The sequence below is a fragment of the Tupaia chinensis genome, unplaced genomic scaffold (genome assembly GCF_000334495.1).
Source record: "Tupaia chinensis unplaced genomic scaffold, TupChi_1.0 Scaffold000207_1, whole genome shotgun sequence".
Taxonomy (NCBI): domain Eukaryota; kingdom Metazoa; phylum Chordata; class Mammalia; order Scandentia; family Tupaiidae; genus Tupaia; species Tupaia belangeri.
The window spans coordinates 2,692,505-2,713,645 of NW_006159682.1; the positions used below are offsets into that span (position 1 = coordinate 2,692,505).

Below are 21,141 nucleotides of genomic sequence, written 5' to 3' on the forward strand. Positions count from 1 at the left end.
AAGAAAAGAAAAAAGAATAAGAGGTGAGACACTAACTTGTTCTCTTTCTGTCATTCGAGGATATAAGGAGAAGCTGTGACCTCAATTAGGGGCCTTACCAGAACCCAATCATGGGTATGCTGATATCTTGATTTCATAATTTCAGCCTCCAAAAGTCTGGCATATAAATTTCTGTTGTTTTAAACCACACAGCCTATGGTACTTTGTTACAGAAGCCCAACTAAGAAGCTTGCATTTGATTTCACTAGTGCAGATTATTTTTATGAAAAGAAAGAAAAACCTAGTGTAAAATAGGTATCTGATAATTTTTTATTGCTAAAGGCATGTGAACTTGCCAGAGAGAATGGGAGAGAGAGAGAAAGAGAGAACCCCTCCTATAGGTTGTAGTTATGCCACAATAATTTTCCTCCATTTTCCCCTCCCATCAGAATTTTCAGAATTCAGCACATATGCCTAATGTGTTTCTTAAGCTGCTCAGAGCAGGATTTCTTGGGCAGACATGTGGATCTGGGCTTCCTTAACAACCACACTGTGGGGTCAGCCCCTAGTAATTATTTTTGTTTTTATTTTTGCTACAGAATGTGCACATTCACTGGAGAGAGAGGAACACACACAGAGACAGGGAAACAGGAAAAGTGGGAAATCACCCCCCAGGGGCATGACCACACCACAGTCCTTCTCTTCCATTCTCCTCTTGCTATTTTGAGTACTCACACACATGTGGGAGTGTTCTTCAAACCACCAGGTCTGGGACTCGGACCACACAGCTGGCTATGTGGGATCCAACCAAACTCAATCACTACATCACTGGCTGTTCCCCTCATAATAATTTTTAAATGAATACATGAAAATGAAAAAATAAAGGAATTGATTGGTCTAGAAAAACTCTTTACTAGTTACTTCACAAATGTAATTTACTATTGTGACAGCCGATATAATATATTTATCTTATATAATATTTCTTTAATCTACTTATTTTCGCATGTCCTCACCATCAGACCATCATCTGTTTCAAATCATGTGGTCTCCTTTGATCTGTCTTTCATATAATTTCCAAAAGGATCTTTTTAAAAATCAGACTTGAAAGATGGCAAATCCAGAGAACTGACAGAGAGCGGAACTGACCTTTCCTAGCTCTCCAATAGGCCTCTTATGGTTTTGAAGCTATTTTACTTTCTGACTAATCAGTGGCACCAACTGATAAAGAGGAATGAATATGGTCAGCCTTAGCTAGACTCAAGCCCTGTCTCTTTCAGTTAGTTGCTAATATTATGCAACACAAAAATCTGTTAAAATGGACAGTGCATAAATAATACTTAGTGCAAACCTTGGCACAAATAAAGTACTCCACTCTCCCACCCCATTTCCACTTACCTTGTATTTGTTCTGTGTTCCTTCAGATACCTAGGCTAGAGGAATTCCAGGACATTATAACTATGCTTTTCTAAACAGTGATTGGTTTTTAAAACTCGTAAGAGGAAAATATCATGGGAAGAAAGTTAAGAGCATATTGTCTTCAATGTGAGCAGAAACTCAAAATAGATTGCTGCATACCAGTTTCTAGTCGTGCTTGGGAATACAGCCGACTGAGCACAACATGGTCCTGTCCTGGGGCTCTGCCAGCTTCGCCCTTCCTTTGTGTGGGACAGGTGCATCTGTGCCCATGGCCCATATTTTGCATCCATAAGAAGCTTAAATAGGTTTGGATTCAATAGGAGTTATAGAGAAGCCTACAGAAGAGTCTAAGCATTCCTGGATCAGGTTCCCACATCTTAGTACTCAGAAATCAAGACCTCTGTCTATAGAAAATTTCAGAGCACTGTTTACCTATTTTCAGAAGGAAAATGTCCTCATGGTTCTGCCTGTCTTTTTCCTTCCCCCACCCTCTATCTTCTCACACCTTTTTAAGTTTGAGTTTGAATTATCAGATCGTGACTCTCTATTCGGTTTGGGGGTTTAGACTATTTCTATCTTTATGTGCAGAGACTGAAATTACATCAAATAAAATTGGAACTTTCATTCACTTAGATGATGAAAATAGCATTTGTTGATTTCTTATCCTTGTTAAATTTTTATTGTTATCTTCTGAAGTAAAAATTAATAACAAATGAAGAGATTTTAGATGTTAGTAATCAGCAAGTTTAATAATTCAGGCATGGTCACAGATAATGAGCTATAGAGAAAGTTTTTATTTATAGCTCCATCTGACTTCTTTGCCATGAAATCCTCAACTAGCTGTATCATCTCTCATCTTCACTTCTCAAGTGAGACTTCTTTGCCGTCTCTGAGTTAGATCTGCACCATAGTTGTTAAGAAGATGTAAATTATATATTCCAGCCATTGCTCATCATTCTTTCTCTCTTCCCCTTCCCAAAGGTATCTTTCCCTTGTGACTCTTGCTTTTAGATGGATTACATGACATTGTGATAAGGTCTCACTTAAAGTAATACTTTCTGATTAATGTCCTCTCTCCAGATCCTTGTTAGGTGTGAATTGCATATTTAGAAAAAAGTAGGCACTTTTCCTCTTTCTTTCATGATATATATGTCACGCACATACATACACACACACACACATACATACACAGTCACATATATGGTAGTAACAATAAGTGTTGTTACTGATTTCATTAGAGTAAATCAGAGAGAGATAATGAGAGAGGAGGGGAGAGACAGAGATAGAGTCAGAAACAGAAAGAAAGATATTTGGAATGAGATTTGGTTTAGGTTCATGGCAGATGTTACTAGGGGTATGTATGTTGTTTAACTTGTGTAAGCCTTCATTCCCTCACTTGTCTATAAAGATACTCATCTTTGCCTTTACTTCCTGAGAAGGTTAGTGTAAGTTCAATGAAAACATAGACGTAAAAGTAATGCACATATTACAAAGTGCTTTACAATTATAGATTTATTAACATTTATTCAGCATTCAAAAATAACAAAGTGTTTTCACATGCATTTTTTTGTTTGTTTGTTTCTCAGTATTTTGGCCCATGAATTGCTGTTCTATTTTCCAAAAATCTCTTGTATTTATACTTAAGTCCTGGGATGACTGGGTTCAAGGATAGGAATTAGACGCTGTTTTAAACCCTGAAATCAGGAAAAGGGTAAAACAGCAAAACTGGAACACGAAGTATAAAACTAGTCTGATAAGTCAAAAAATAAGATAAGTTGAGTGTCTAAATGGGGTATTTGAGCTGGAAATGTGACCTCAGAAAGTCTGTAACTGGGGACTAGCCAATGGTGTAATGGTTATGTCACTGGACTCTAACATATTTGACTGCGGTTCAAGTCCCAGACCTGTTGGGACTTGAAACTCATGCCGGGTGCGTGTGTATGCTCAAGGTCCTGAGAGGAGAAGGAAGAAAAAGGGATTGTGTCGTGGTCACTCCCCCACCCCCACCATGGGGAGTGATTTCTCACTTTCTGTCTCTCTCTGTCTCTCTGATGAATGCATATGACCTATAGCAAAAATCTCTCTAAAAACAGAGCCTGTAACCTGAGAGCAGGATGAACCGAGTGTAGGGGGAGGGGCAATTTCTTGGTGTAGGCTTAGCTGTTTGTAACTAGATAGGTGTTATTCACATTGAAATAAGGACCTGGGTCATTATGGACACACTTATATAGATGTTTTCATTCTATGTTCAGACTATTAAGCTGCCCTTCTAGATATGTTTCGTAAATCACTTTCCAGGCAGTGGAGACCAGTAGGATTCTTGGAGTTGAATTCATAATGAATGAAGCAGTTTGAGCATTTGTATTTTTTTTTTTTTTTTGAAAGTCACCATCCTATCTGATTTCATTAGAAAATATGGCTTTTTAGACAGGATGTGATCAACCTCTTGTTTCCTTGAGATAGAGTTCTACTTTACCTTTGAGATATATCATCTTACTTCTAAGATATATCTTTCTTACCACCTGTGAACATGTGTATGTGTATTTGTCAGTTTTGCCAGAGAAAAATAAATTGTAGGATCTGCAAAGATATAGGAAGGGATTTTTAATTTTTTTCTTTTTTAATGAAGAATTGCCTTATGTGATTAGGGAGGCTGGAAAATCCAAAATCTGCACTATGTGCCCACAGGCTGGAAACCCAACAGAGCCAATGGTGCAGATTAAGTCCAAAGGCAGCTTGTCAAGTAATTTCTTCTTGCTAAGGGAGTTTGGTGTTTTTGTTCTATTCAGACCTTCAACTGATTGGATAAGCTCCACCCACATTATGGAGAACAATCCACTTACTCACACTTCACTGACTTAAATCTTAATATTAACCAAACATACCCTCTAATTTGACATAAAATTACCCATCACAAGTAGAAATAAAATATTATGTAATAAAATTGTTACATATTATACACTATCAGTGCAGTGATTTTATACATACATATTTATGTGTGTGTGTATACATACATGTATGTCACATTGAGTAAAATAAGAAAATATATAGAACTAGGTACAAGAAAAAAATTCATTTATAATTTTGCCACAAACAAGTTTTCATTACTATCTTGACACTTTTATTTCAGTCTTTTAAAATCATATTTGTATAGTTGAACTTATATTATCTGTACCATTTTGTATCTTGTGTTATCACATATTATTTTCTAAGTCTGTTAGTATGTTTCTAAATAGAAATATCTGAGACTGGTGATTTATAGAGAATGGAGGTTTATTTGGTTAATTTTGGTGGCTGGAAAGTTCAAGGCATGAGACCTGCACGTAACTGACCTGCTTCCTCACAGCATGGTAGAGTAGAGCAGAAAGATCAGTGAAGGCATGGAGAGACAGAGAGTTTGCAACCTATGGCCACCATGTCTTAACCTGCCTCTGTGGGAACTAACTCCTCATAGGAGCAAGAATTCACTCCCTCTGGGGAAATGCAGTATTAATCTATTCATGAGGGTGGTGCCCCCAGGATCCAAACACTTCTCGCTAGGCCTCACCTCTTAAAGGTCTCACCACCTCCTTACATCATTACATGATGGACAAAATTCCAACAAATGAACCATTGGAGGACACACCATTATCCAAACCATAACAGTTGTTATTAAATATGCATGTATCATATTATTTTATCTTATATTTATATAATACTTTATGCAACCTGGCTTTACTTGTAATTTAAATCACTGTCAATTTTCTCTATTATAAATAATGCTTCAGTGAACATCTTCATAATCTTCATACTGTAGACTTTAGCTGTATATCACATTTCTAGGTAAGAATTATTGAGTTTGAGGGAGTGAACATTTTGTCAAATATTGCATTGATTTTCAATAGGGTAATTAGAGCAATAGATTTAAATTCCTATTCCGGGGCTCTTTTTAAATTACCAGTAGAATTTTTATCTTAACAGAAATGGAAGAGATGTTGTAAGAGTCACTGTAAAATAATCAAATCTCTGAAACAGCCTCCTCACAATAATTTGTTATCATTTTAATAGGTTTGAGGTATTTAAACCCATTTCCCCACAGTGCTTAATACTGTCCTTGGAGGCTTTCTGTGAACAGAATTCCCTTTAGGAAAAGTATGCCAGCCAGTTTTAGGGAAAGCATTGCTGATATGTTACCATCCATTGAACAGTGGAGACTAAGGACTTCAGTGAAGGATGTTGGTTATCATGAGGGCTGATTCTGTAGTTAATACCTTTGCTCTACATATCAATGAACATTTCCTAAATGGAATCTCTTTTCTTCCTCTAATAGGATACTTTCAAATGTACAGATATTTATTGGTAGACTGAGTTAGAGAAGGTCTTCCATATCCTTAGATGACAGCATCATGTTTTGAATCATCCTGATAGAAACATGGAGAATATTAGGCAAATACCTTGCTTTTAGCTGTTACTTCCACACACCCATAATATTCAGAGGTTGTATTCCCACCTCCCCCTAAAAAACAGATCTGAGGCCAAAATCTGCCTCTCACATTTAAACTTCAGCAAGTTTTGGATTAGAGAATCTCCTTGTTTCTCTAAGGCAAATCTTCATCAAAGGGAAGATAAAAATATGAGAGTAAATGGAGTGACTGTTTATTTAAACAAAACGCTGATAGGAGGCTGAAGGCGAAGGTGTGGGGAGCAACAGCAGTTGGCAGCGTGGTGTTTTGAGCTGTCACTATGTGCAAAGCATCATAGGCCTACAATTTACATACACTATCATACTGATTACTCACCATGAGCCCATGTGCTTTACTATCATCCTCATTTTACAGATGAAGAAATTGAAGCTTAAAAAACTAAAGTAACTTGCAGAAATTCGCACTATTAGAATAGTGAGTTAAATATGCCTCATCCACTTCTAGAATTGACTGTGAAGAAGACTAGAAAAGAGTTCTTTTTGAATAATGGAGAGCTGGTAAGAATGAATACTAATGTAGTTAAATATGAAGAGAGAATATATGAAGTGGATGAGACTTCTGCTCTTTATCCAGGGAGTAGGATGTGGAAGTTTTGGGCTTAGAGAAAGAAGTGCCTTGAAGGAGAAGAGTATGATGGTGAGATGGCTTGAGAATACTAATCGTGATTTTAAATAACCATTGAAAGGAAGGGTAAAAGCTGATTAAAGACTCACAGAAGGGATGCTGAGCAGGCCAAAGTGATGAGCTGAAGCTGAAGGCTAAGGATGCATACTGTTTTCAGTCATATTGTTTGAGAAAAACTACTGTGAAGGAGTTACTCATGCATTACAGAAGGAAAACTTAGGAAGAAGTAAAATTTTATAACTCCCTGACTCCACATAGTTCCATTGAAAACAGTCTTGTTTAAAAAAAGTAGCTGATGGAAAATGCATATTATGAAAAAACTGTGCATGAATGTCAACATTTTTTTGCCCCAAAATAAACTTGTACTTCCATTTTTCATAAACTTTTCTTTAAAATCTCCTTTTACATAGTCCTATAAGAAAAACTTTATTATGAGAAGACCAAAACATCCCAAAATATGCTATCGACGATCTGGAGAACCAGGAAAGTTAGTGGTATAGTGTAGTCCACGACTTAAGACCTGAGAACTTTGCATGAGGGGGAGAGTACTAGTGTAGGTCCTGGAGTCCAAAGGTCTGAGAACCAGGAGCTCTGATATCTGAAGACAGAAGATTGATGTCCTAACATGAGAAGATAGAGAATTATCCCTTCACCTTTTAAAGGGGAACCATCTTTATTAAGTCTACTGATTCAAATACTAATCTCTTCCAGAAACATCCTCACAAACACAGCCAGAAAAAATATTTTATCAGCTGTCTGGGCATCTCTTAACTCAGTCAAGTTCACACAAAATTGACTGTTATGGGGGATGGCAGAAGAGGAGTGGGATTTTGTGACTGGGCATTTTGAACATACCAAACAAACTACCCAAGCGAACGATGAGGGTTGATGTCAATAGGCAATTGAATATAAAGCCTGAAACTCAGAGGCTAAGTGGCTGCTATGGAGATTTATATTGGGAGTGTTGCTCAACAATACAGATATGTTCTGAGAAATGTGTCATTAGACGGTTTCATTGTTGAGTGAATACCATAGAATGTACTTATACAAATGTAGATGGTACAACCTACTATACATCTAGGTTATGGTATAGCTATTGCTCCTAGGGAACAAACCTATAAAACATTACTGTACTGTACACTGTAGGCAATTATAACTCAAAAGCAAGTTTAAAAAAATATAAACATATCTAAATATAGAAAAGGTACAGTAAAAAGGTAAAAAATGGTACACCTTGTGGGTGGGGAGCGGACAGGGGCCAGGCTGCTTGCGGTCAGAGATGCCCTCAAGCGCAACAGCGCTCCACAGCTGGGAGGTCCATGTTGAAGGCACTGCAGTGAGACGTGGTGGCTGTTGGCGGGCAAAGTGAATGCTGAGAACAGGAGAGTTTGATGACATTGACCAATGAACTTCTTTGTTTGGAATACACATTAAGAACTCTTTTTTTTGAGAGTTTTTTTTTTTCTGCCATAGGGCGCATGTGGTTGCCAGACAGACAGAGAGAGACATAGAGACAATAGAGACAGAAAGCGAGAAATCACCCCCCCCCCAGAGGGGATGGTCACACTGCAGTCCCTTCGCCTCCCTTCTCTTCTTGGGATCTTGGGCATGCACGCACACGCGCCTGGCGTGGGTTTTAAGCCAGCAGGTCCAGGACGCGAACCGCAATCGACTACGTGGGAGTCCAGCGACATAGCCATTATGCTAACTGCTGGTTCCCCATGAAGAACTCTTTCTGGAGCATGTCTACAAGTTCTGTATGCAAATGATGTGATGGGAAGAGAAGACATTAACAGGGGATGCAAAAACCAGTCCTCCACAAATTGCGCCAAAGAAATAGCTGCCTTCTGTTCCCAAAAATGCTTTGCCCATAATCTCCTGCCCCAGCAGCACAGTCAATAAATAGCACACACGCTTTTTATGGACGTTTCTACTTAGAATACTCTCTTCTTGTAGAATTTACCTTGACTGTGAAGCAAAAGTTACCAGGTGTCTATGTACAACCGTTTTACGGTTCTGCATTAATATGGTTTGGAGTAATATTCATACGGCATGGACTTTATCAAGATGGCATATTTGGGACCAGCTGTTGGCATAATGGATATGTCACTGGATTGCCATGTAGTCGACCGTGGTTCGAGTCTTGAACCCAGTGGCTTAAAACTCATGCCAGACGCATGTGCGTGTGTGCCCAAGATCCTGAGAGGAGAAATCACCTGGGGGGGGGGATTTCTTACTTTCTGTCTCTCTGTCTCTCTCTGTCTTTCTGGAGAGCACATGCACCCTATAGCAAAAAACAATACTCTCAAGAAAAAAAAAAAAGATGTGTATTTCAGTTTACAGTTTACATCCCTGGTGACTATCCAGATGGTGACTGTCCATGCTTGGTGTTTGATATGCCCGTCTTTCACCCATTAGTTGATCCTACTTCAGGTGAATTGGATGTGAAGAGAGCATTTGCAAAATGAAGGCGGAACCATAATCATATTTGGCAAGTATTAACGTTATGTGAGAAGAGTTTTCTACAAGATTGATACAGCAAGCCCCCTAAACCCAGAAGCTGCAGTACTATATGAAAAAGATATTCAGCTTTTTAAAAGTAAAGTGGTTGACAGTGTTAAGGTGTGCACTGCTCGTTTGTTTGACCAACCTAAAATAGAAGACCCCTATGCAATTAGCTTTTCTCCATGGAATCCTTTTGTACATTATGAAGCCAGAGAGAAGATGGTAACTCAGAAAAAACTTGAAGAACAGCACAATAAAAGTGTTCATGGATAAAGCCTGGCTCAGAACAACCTTTCAATAAAGAGAAAACAGTAGCAACTTAAGAGATGGTGAATCTGGTGGACTGTGCGGCCTAATAGAAGCTGACCAATGACAAAGGACTGCCTGAAGAGTAAAACTGTGGACAATGATTATCAGTGTTTTCTATGTTTATATAGGCCCTAACAGCAGGTTTTGGAAACTTCTCTTTAAGTAATGCATTACTTTTATCAGAAGTGTTTAGGGTGGTTGTCTAGTTCAGTACTCCAAATTATTGGGGATCCTGAGGCTTAGGTATTTTTCTGAATATAATGCTAAAGGTAAGTTGCATTCATTTAAACTAATAGAGCAAACAAAATTCACTATTTAATAGTTTTTAGATCAGTGGTTTCAGTTGAACATAAGTTAGGATATAAAAGAGAGTGTTACGGAAGGAAGGTTCCAGAGCTCGGCACTTTTAAGTGGAAGATCATTTGAATAGCAGTCTGCAGTCTATTTTCCTACTGATTTACAAACTGCTATCACTGAGAAACTTACCTAGTTGAGTGAGAAGAAACCAGAATGCTTCTTCATAGTTTTTTTTGTATGTTTGTTTTTAAAGCAAATTACTTAACTGTATTTTTATGGAAAGAGGGAGAAGAAGTGTTAAAATGGTTTCTAATGAAGTCAGATATTTAAATGATGAATAGCTAATGTGTTTAGTAGAGACAAAATAAATCAATAAGTGATAAAAAAAAAAGGTACACCTGTATAGGACATTTGGCATAAATAAAATTTGAAGGACTAGAAGTTGCTCTTGGGTGAGTCAGTGAGTGAATGTGAAGGCCTATCATATTACTGTATACTACTGTAAACTTTATAAACGTGTATTTGGGCTACAATAAATTTATATAAAATATTTTCCTTCAAAAGTGAGTTAAACTTTGCTTATAGTCAGTAACATTTTTTCTTTATAAACTTAATATTTTTAACTTTTTTATAACACTGCTTAAAATACAAAACACATTGTGTAGCTGTGCAAAATATTTTCTTATTTTATATTTTATATATTTTTTCTTTTGTTTTTGTGTTTAGTTTTTGCTATTAGGGCACATGCACTTGCTGGCGCGAGACAGAGAAAGAGGGAGGAAACATGAGAAAACACCCCCTGTGAGAATGGCCATACCACAATCCCTTTTCTTTCATTCTCCTTTTGGGATTTTGGGCATGCATGCACACACACCTGGTATGTTGTTTTTTTTTTCTTTTTTTGGAGAGGTTTTTGCTATAGGGCACGTATGCTCACCAGAAAGACAGAGAGAGACAGAGAGACAGAAAGCGAGAAATCACCCCCCAAGAGGGATGGCCATGCCAATCCCTTCTCCTACATTCTCCTCTTGGGATCTTGGGCATGCACGCACAAGTGCCTGGTGTGAGTTTAAGCCGCTGGGTCCAGGACTCGAACCACGGTCAACTACATGGGAGTCCAGTGACATAGCCATTACACCAACTGCTGGTCCCAACACACCTGGTATGTTTTTCAAATTGCTGGGTCTGGGAGTAAACCATGCAGTAGCCCATGTGACATCCAGCCTCCTCAACCATCATCCCACAGGCTGGCCTTATATCCATATTCTAAAAGGTCTCTTTTTTTAAAATTATTATTATTTAGTTTTTGTTTTTGCCAGAGGGTGTGTGCACACAATAAAGACTGACAGACAGGAAAAGGGAGAAAGCATCCCTAATGGAGTGTAGTCAGACTGTAGTCTCTTCTCATCTATATCTCTATCCTGTCAGGATTTGGGGCATGTACACACACGCACTTGGCATGTTTTTTAAGCCACTGGGGCTGGAATTTGAACTCTACAGTTGGCTATGTGAAATCTGGCTCTCTTAACCAATAGGCCACAGGGCTGGCCCTTCATAAACTTTATAAAAGTTAATTCATTTATTTATTTTAGTTTTCACCATCAGTCTTATGCGCTCACCAAAGAGAGCACAGAGGGACAGGGGAGAAATCACCCCCTTGTCCTCCATTCTCCTCAGGATTTTGGGCATAGATACACATAATCAGCCATGTAGGAACCCAATGCTTTAACCACCACACCACCTGCTGGCCAAAAAATTTATTTATTTTTATTGTTTTTTACGTTTTAAGGTTTTTTTTTTGTTGTTAAAAACTAGGACACAAACTCACATATTAGCTTAGGCCTATACAGGATCAGGATCGTCAATATCACTGTCTTCCACCTCTTCATCTTGTCCCACTAGAAGGGCCATTATGAACATAATCCTTCAGCCACACTAATATATTTATCCCTGGATAACTTGTGCTTGTTTCTTCTGTAGCTTTTGACACTAGCTGTTCTCAATATCTGGGGTATTCTTTTTTCTGATCTTTCCTGATCTAGTGCCTTTTTTTTTTTTAATTCAGTTTACATGAGTTCCCATACCACACTATCTACCCAGTACGTCCTACTCTTATTTTACATCTCTTCATAGTAACTGGTACCTCTTTGATATTTGTTTGTGTCTCTTTTTGTTTATGTGTTTTTGTTTGTGTACCCTTAAATAGAAAAAAAAAATGCCACAAAAGTTGGAGGCTTCCTAGTCTAGTCACCATTTTATCCTGCACCTAGCTCATTTGTTGCCATGTAGTAGGCCTCCAAATAAATGTATTAGGAGTAAACTTTGGAAAGTTCATGGAAAATGGAATTAAAATACAAGTGTATTTTGGTGCAAAAATATTTTGAAACTCATGTATAGTTTTTAAAATAATAACCATTATCCATGAGCATTTTGAAGACCTATTGTAGGATAGATGTGTGTGGACAGTTGGATGAATGAAGTTTGTAAGGAGATTGAGAGAGCTAGTTTGCTGGTTAGAGGAAGATAGAGTAAGGAAAAGCTAGTTTCTATATTAAAGAGACATGAGCATATTTAAATACTTATGGGAAGGAGTTCGAAGGGAAAGCTGAAGTAAGGTAAAAGCACAGGATAAGAACGTGACTATCATTGTTTGTCTCTGACCAGTTTTTAATCTTAACCAATTTAGTATTTACCTTAATATTCTTGACTGAATTTTGTTGTTGTTGCTAGAAGGGATATGCTCTTACAAGAGAGACAGAAGGAGAGAAAGGGAGAACAGAAAGTACCTCCTATGGGGAATAGTCACACTACAATCCCTTTTTCTACATTTCTCTCTCCTTTTGGGATTTTGGGCATGATGCACACTTACCTGGTGTGTTTCATGTTTCTCAAGACACTGGGTCTGGGACTTGAACCATACAGTCAGCCAGTGGGATTCAGTTGTCTTTACCAACAGGCCACTGACCTGTCTTGACCCAATTCTATATTACCAATTTGTTGAAAACTAGTGGTGATTGTTTCATGAATTATTCATTATTGGAGAAAGTCTTGGCACAGTAAAGAAGGGTCTTGCAAGTAACAGGGATCTGACTTTTGTGACTCTCTGGTCTCTAACAGTCTAAGGATGGAAATGATTATTGAGAGCACCTGTGTCTCTCATGCCTCCATTTTCACATTTTCCATAGTTTGGTCTTAATGTGGTATCTTGGGCAGATAAGATACAACTGACCACAAGAAGGACATATTTCTTGGTGGAGTGCAACCTTTGAAAGAGCCATCCTATATTGAGTCCCTTCTCTGAGGAGGCCTAGAGCATGTCTGCATTTACTCGTTCTCTTACCCATTCAACAACTATTTATTGAAGCTCTGTCTTATGTCAGAAGCTGCACAAAAAGAGGAATTAACTGGCACTTCCTTCTCTAAGAACAAAGTTCAAATGCTTAGAGAGAAATATACACACCTATAGTGTTCTAATATAATTTTAACATTACTTATAAAGCACATGTCATACCCTTTCCTTTCTTTACTCACTTCTTCCTACATTCCTTTCTTTACTCCCCTTCTCCCTGTAGTTCTTTCCATCTCACTCATGCATTCTTTCATTCTTTCAATAGTTATTGAATACCTATCAGGCTCCAGACACTATACCAATTACTGGAAATACAGTGATTAAGAAAAAGAAAAAGCGACTTTTTTTTTTCCCCATTAAGATTATACCTGTGCCTAAGTGATCATATATGTAGATGTAGATGCCCTGGTCTAGATAGCCTGCAGTACCATGGGGGCACTTAGCTCAGGGCCTGGCATATAATCAGCACTCAGTTCACACTAATGACCCCTTAATATATATGCATATTTTAGCACAAACATAAGAGAATACATACTTTTCCCCTCCCCAGGAGATGGGTTAAGTTCATACCCAGTAGTACCTGTGTAACAGAAAATGTGTCTCTGTTGTGACTCAGCTTACAGGGTTAGATGTGCTGCATTTTTCTATTCAGGTCACTCTAGAACAGGGGCTCCATTTGAATAATAGGGATAATCGATGGTTTGGCTTAATTTTTTCTTTTACAATTAAGGACATTTCTTTTTCTTTTTCTTTTTTCTTTTAAGCAAAGCATTAGACAGAGAGACCAGAATGACAATAAATAGCTGGTTTTCTGAACTGTGGGTCTAGGATCATCTGGGAATTGAAAAACAGAATTTGCAGATATAAATGAAGCTGCTCATTGACTCAGCCCATCCTCCCTGCTGAGCTGAACTTATCTCTGAAACAAAACGCTTCACCTAGTGAATTTTAAGCAATGCAGGAACAAGAGAAGGTTAGGCTGACATATATTAAATTGCTTGCACCAAATTTATCTTTGCCATGGAAATTCTCCATTTAAGAACTTTTGATATGTTTTGGGGTTTTCTCCTCTCCCTCCCTCCTTCCCTTTTTCCTTCCTATTTCTCTGCTTCCTTCCTGCCACCCTCCCTCCTTCCTCTGCTTCTACTTTCCTTTTCTTTCAAAGGAGTGATAAGAGTGTTTACATCTCATTTAAGTGTTGAAATGCTAACCATTCATGATGTGTCCAGAATATGAAGCAACAACAATAGGGGGTAGGAGCAGGCTGAACCTGTGTTTCTTAAAGATACTGCTCACTTCTGAAAAACTGGATTTGGCCCAGTGGGTAAAGTAGGATTGTTGAACATGAATTTCAGATCGATTTCTTGCCTCTGACAGTCACTGCATGAGTTCCAATCACATTAGCGCCTCTTCAGCTTTAGCCAGAATTTATAGCATAAATTCAACATTTTTCAAATCTTAATCAACCCAGAGGTTATTCTTCACAAAGTGTAGTTTTGCTGCTGCCACTGGAAAATCAATGGGGAAGGGCTGATACTTTCCTACTGCCGCAGCACCAGACAAAAATGAAATGCTCCAGAAGGACCTTCTCCGTTTGAGCTGTAGCTCTTGGAGAATTTTTTGCTTGAATGCCAGTGATACTTTTGATCCCCAATGAAAGGTCCTACACAGGGGATAGAGTACAGTCTGTAGTACTATGATCCAATAAAAGGCAGTATGATCAAATCTGGGCCCTGCCCAGAACTTCTTCCCTTTCATCTTTAAGAGCTACTATTTCCACTCTCTACAGTATAAATTCCCAACTTTTTGACTTGCCAGTCAGAACTCTTCACATACAACCTGTTCAGCTTAGTACATTGTCTGCCATAGATAGACTTGGCTTGCTCCACAGAGCAGTGGTTAAGGGAGCCAGATTCCACATACCCACTGAGGTTCAAATCCCAGCCCTGGCAGTCTGGAAAACATTCTGGATACATGCGCATATATGCCCCCAAATTCCAACAGGGTGGAGAAATGGAAGAGAAGAGATTCATGACTTACTTACTTCAGGAGGGGGGATGGTGGTGCTTTCTCTCTCTCTGGCAGATACATATATGTAGATGTAGATGTGTATATATATATACACACACACACACACACACACGTATACATATAAGTGTATATATAAAACATGAGAGAGCAAAGTGTTCAGCACATTTTGTTTTGAGTAGCTGTGTTATTGAATATCCTTTTCTGGGTATGTTCACATCAGTCTACATAGTAATGTACTCTGAAGCTCCCAGACATTCACCCACACAGCTCTATGAACTTAGTGCTTCTCCTTCTTTTAAATTCTGTGCCAGAATGCTCATTCCTTTGATACCTAACTCAGAGATCACTTCTGTGGTCACTCTGTGAACCTTCCCTATACCCTGCTTTAAGCAGGCCTAATAGTTTCTTCTGTGTTCCCACTGCATATTTTGCATATTTCCATACTTCTCTAAACCCTTAACAGTATTTTCTAAACAAGTATAGGTGGGCCTGACTCTCTGATAAAATGTGAGCTCTGCCAGGGATGAGACCTTGTCTTTTGTTCATAGTATCAGTGCTGCTAAAATGTATCAGTTGAACCTTCACCTAGTGAATTTTAAGCAATGCAGGAACAAGAGAAGGTTAGGCTGACATATATTAAATTGCTTGCACCAAATTTATCTTTGCCATGGAAATTCTCCATTTAAGAACTTTTGATATGTTTTGGGGTTTTCTCCTCTCCCTCCCTCCTTCCCTTTTTCCTTCCTATTTCTCTGCTTCCTTCCTGCCACCCTCCCTCCTTCCTCTGCTTCTACTTTCCTTTTCTTTCAAAGGAGTGATAAGAGTGTTTACATCTCATTTAAGTGTTGAAATGCTAACCATTCATGATGTGTCCAGAATATGAAGCAACAACAATAGGGGGTAGGAGCAGGCTGAACCTGTGTTTCTTAAAGATACTGCTCACTTCTGAAAAACTGGATTTGGCCCAGTGGGTAAAGTAGGATTGTTGAACATGAATTTCAGATCGATTTCTTGCCTCTGACAGTCACTGCATGAGTTCCAATCACATTAGCGCCTCTTCAGCTTTAGCCAGAATTTATAGCATAAATTCAACATTTTTCAAATCTTAATCAACCCAGAGGTTATTCTTCACAAAGTGTAGTTTTGCTGCTGCCACTGGAAAATCAATGGGGAAGGGCTGATACTTTCCTACTGCCGCAGCACCAGACAAAAATGAAATGCTCCAGAAGGACCTTCTCCGTTTGAGCTGTAGCTCTTGGAGAATTTTTTGCTTGAATGCCAGTGATACTTTTGATCCCCAATGAAAGGTCCTACACAGGGGATAGAGTACAGTCTGTAGTACTATGATCCAATAAAAGGCAGTATGATCAAATCTGGGCCCTGCCCAGAACTTCTTCCCTTTCATCTTTAAGAGCTACTATTTCCACTCTCTACAGTATAAATTCCCAACTTTTTGACTTGCCAGTCAGAACTCTTCACATACAACCTGTTCAGCTTAGTACATTGTCTGCCATAGATAGACTTGGCTTGCTCCACAGAGCAGTGGTTAAGGGAGCCAGATTCCACATACCCACTGAGGTTCAAATCCCAGCCCTGGCAGTCTGGAAAACATTCTGGATACATGCGCATATATGCCCCCAAATTCCAACAGGGTGGAGAAATGGAAGAGAAGAGATTCATGACTTACTTACTTCAGGAGGGGGGATGGTGGTGCTTTCTCTCTCTCTGGCAGATACATATATGTAGATGTAGATGTGTATATATATATACACACACACACACACACACACGTATACATATAAGTGTATATATAAAACATGAGAGAGCAAAGTGTTCAGCACATTTTGTTTTGAGTAGCTGTGTTATTGAATATCCTTTTCTGGGTATGTTCACATCAGTCTACATAGTAATGTACTCTGAAGCTCCCAGACATTCACCCACACAGCTCTATGAACTTAGTGCTTCTCCTTCTTTTAAATTCTGTGCCAGAATGCTCATTCCTTTGATACCTAACTCAGAGATCACTTCTGTGGTCACTCTGTGAACCTTCCCTATACCCTGCTTTAAGCAGGCCTAATAGTTTCTTCTGTGTTCCCACTGCATATTTTGCATATTTCCATACTTCTCTAAACCCTTAACAGTATTTTCTAAACAAGTATAGGTGGGCCTGACTCTCTGATAAAATGTGAGCTCTGCCAGGGATGAGACCTTGTCTTTTGTTCATAGTATCAGTGCTGCTAAAATGTATCAGTTGAACTAAATTAAAGTTTCCCACAATCTAAATTCTTAGAGATACAGAAAATAAGATTGAGAATGATAAGTGACTTTTCTATACAATTGTACAGAGGTTCAGTGCCTTTGGACTTCTGTTTCTCAATAAAATTATGTAGTTGGTCTGAGCACTAAAATTAATTCTTATTTGAGCACTATCGTTAATGTTTTTTTTTTTTTTTTGGAGAGATTTTCACTGTAGGGCGCGTGCGCTCGCCAGACAGACAGAGAGAGACATAGAGACAGAAAGCGAGAAATCACCCCCCGGGGGGATGGTCACGCTGCAATCCCTTCTCCTCCATTCTCCTCTCGGGATCCTGGGCACGCACGCACACGCGCCCGGCGTGAGTTTTAAGACATGAACCACAGTCGACTACATGGGAGTCCAGCGACATAGCCATTACGCTAACTGCTGGTTCCCTATCGTTAATGTTTTTTTAATTATTGATATATTTGTTATTTTACTTTGGTTATTACTACTATCGATACAGTTACTATAACAATCACTACTACCTTAATGAATTAAACCAGAAAGTACTATCATTAATTAAGTGCCTAGTTATGTATCAGGCTCTAATATAAGAACTTAATTTATGTTATTGCATTTAATCTTCAAAACAATAGCATGAGTTAGATATTATTAGCTTCATTTTGCATAGATGAGAATCGATGCACACAGGTGAAGAAACCAGCCTAAAGTGAAGTTAAAGTTTAAACCCAGTATAGAACATTTTATCTATTATAATTACTTTGAACCCAGCCAAATGCATATTTTACTAGAAATATATAATACTTATGATTATAAAATAATACACTCTGGTTAGACATGGAGAGCTCCAAAAAAATACAGAATAGTAAGTCACTTATAATTCTGCTGCCCAGAGAGAACTAGTATTAATACACTAGTGAATTTCCTTATAGTGTTTTTTTCTATGTATATGAATTTATGTGTATTTACATAGTTTGAAACTATGTATTAGTTGAGATGTGAAATTGACATGGTGGCAAGGCTAGTGGTAGCCACTAATCATAGTAGCTATTGAGTTCTTAAATGTGGCTAGTATGACTAAGGGACCAAAAATTTGCTTCTTCTTTCCTTGTCTTGCCTGAGCCTCAAATACATTATGAGTTCAGCAATAAGGGACTTCTACCAAAAAATACATTTGAGGCATTTAGGCTGTCACTCATACCAGCAGTTTGTCTCTTCCAAGAGCCAGAGTTGACTAATTTTAATTCAGTGGGGATGTAGAGTTCTTAAAGGATGGCATGAAAATCATTCAGAGAAGAAATGAATTACAACAACTGTCCAGATTTCCCCTGTTGGGGGAAAAAATAATGCATTTCTCGGTGACTACCCAATATTTTAAAAAAAAATTCATGGTTTAAGACCAGCAGGTGGTGTGGTAGTTAAGGTACTGGACTCCCGCTTGGCCAACAGCCTCACTTTCCCTCTCACTGTCTCTCTCTGGTGAGTGCACATGTCTGAAGGCAGAGAAAAAAAATCCAAATGTTGAGATTATATTAATTAGATTATAGCCTAGTATCTATTAATACCTTACTCTGGAGTCTGAGACACATGCTACTTAAGAAACTGTGATACAGTGTTGATAAATTCTGGAAGATTTACTGCTAAGTGAAGCAAGTCAGACTATGAAAGAGAGGTATTGGATGTCCTCACTCAGTATTACCAAATGTCAGCACTCTGTGGCAGAAACTGAATGACTGGAAAGTATAGAAGCATGGAGAACAATGATGATACATGGGCAAGGAGAGTAGGAAATAAGGGAGCATGAGACGGAGGGAATCAAGGGAAGAAGAAAGAATCAGCATGTTTAAGGGACCCAACATGGAAAGAAATTTGCTGATTATAATTTATATGGTAATGTTTTTGACCAGACCAATATGCAGTATATTCATGATAGGAAAATTCATTTGGTATGCTGTAATGAAACACAGTGATTGAGTGTAAAAATTTTTTTTGAGTGTAAGTAAATTACAGATAATATCAAGAAAAAGAAGCAATGATACAGTCTAGGGAGAAACCATAGTCTACGAAGGTTAAAATTATTACTCCATTTCTTATCTCTGAAAGATCATGGATTCAGAAGTAAAATTTAGTAGAACTATGGAATAACCATTATTGGTGATTCAGCCTCAACTTGGGCCACACACTGTGTTAGGCCCTTGGCATATATTTTATTGTTTTATACTCTCATTCACTCTCTGAGGAAAAGGTGTTCTCTTTCTTACAAAAGTGAGAAAATGTAATTAAATAATCTGTCCAAAGTTTTAAACGTCTAGTAAGTGGCAGTGACCAGATTTGAATTTTTGTCTGTGTGATTCCAAGGTCTGTATTTTTTCATCATGATCGTACTTCTGAGGCTTTTCAACATCCCAAACAGAATTCTTATTAGTAGAGACCTTTGCTATAATTTCCTGGGACAGTGGCTTTGCTATTGTGGGTACTATGAGAAGAGCAGACTCATTATGAATTTTAAGTGATAGAGGTGTAGTAAAAGGAGTTAGACCTTAAGTAATTGTTGGAGCATCTAGGGAAATGACGATGAGAAAGGGAGAGTTGTGGAATCACAGAAAGATCACCAGCCCATCAATCTGAAAAGCAAAGTGTCAAAATGACACTGCATGGAATGCGTGAGTAGAGAGATCTATGAACAGCTGTTGTGTCTGTCTGTGTAGCTCTGATCTGTGGGTTTGCAGCCAGATATCTGAGATCTCTGGTCAGCAGGGCCAGGAGTCAAGGACAGGAGCTAAATTTAGAGCAGGGAAACAGAAGGACAAGCCCCAAACTGCAAGGTACCACTGTGTCTGTCACATAAGTGACTAAGCAAAGATTTTCAGAGAATAATAACTGCTACTTCACCTTCTAAATCACATGGTATTCTCTTTAACCAACTGTATAAAAAAAAAATTCATTCTGAGAAACATAGTTCCTGGCTTAAATATGTCTTCCACAGCAGCCCTTTAGACAGTTTTTGAAGCTGTTATGCTCTAGAAGAATAGATATCCAACTAGCTATCCCAAATAGAACTTTATGCAATGAGGGAAATATTCTATGTGTATGCTACTTAATACACTTGCTACTAATTACATTTGGTTATTGAGTTCTTGAATATGGCTCATGTGACTAAGAAACTAATTTTATTCAAGTTTATTTACATTTAAATAGACACACTTAGCTAGTGACTACTGTATTGAATAGGTAGACCTAGAACATCTGCATATTATGGCAGTACCAGTTGTTGAAATCAAGTTATATTTAAAACTGCCAGAACTCAGAACTGAGTTTATCCACAGTGTGCTCTCAGTAAATGCTGAATGATTCTTCTAAGTTCAGGACCTTTCTTCTATATCTCCCTGCCTTCCAGTATTCTCGCTCCATGTTAACTTACTTCCCCAAGTCAAAACTCAGGGTTGTCTTTGATTCTTCTGAGTCTCTCATTCCTATATTCCATCATGAAATATTATTGATATAATCTTCCAAACATTTTGCAAATCTGGCTCTACTTCATATTCCCATTGCCATTGCTTTATTTCAGGCCATTATTATCTCTCTGGATCACTGTGTAACTTCTATCTGCTTTTCCTAACTCCATTCTGATGCCTTTTAACCCATATTTCTTCCATACAGTAGCTAGAAGATCTTTTTAAAGGTCAAAACTGTATATTGCTACTTAAACTCTTCAATATCTTCTCACTGACCTCAGGGTAAAGTCAAAATTCTTATTATGATCTACAAGGCCCTCTTTGATCTTGCCTGTGCTTCCCTTTGCATTCTCATCTCTGATCAATATCTCACTTAGATTGTATGTAATCACTGTGCTCAACTATTACCAGCTCACAGAGAACGCTAAACTCTGTCCTACCTTAGTAAGTTTG

General features: G+C 38.2%; 1 protein-coding gene and 1 pseudogene across 2 annotated transcripts in view; both read left to right on the forward strand.

Annotated features, from left to right (window-relative positions):
- The window catches only part of AGBL4 (AGBL carboxypeptidase 4), a 1,284,896-nt gene that overhangs the window by 340,912 nt on the left and 922,843 nt on the right, over positions 1 to 21,141 (forward strand). The window lies entirely within an intron of this gene.
- LOC102494462 (AKT-interacting protein pseudogene) lies at positions 8,204 to 9,310 on the forward strand (annotated as a pseudogene).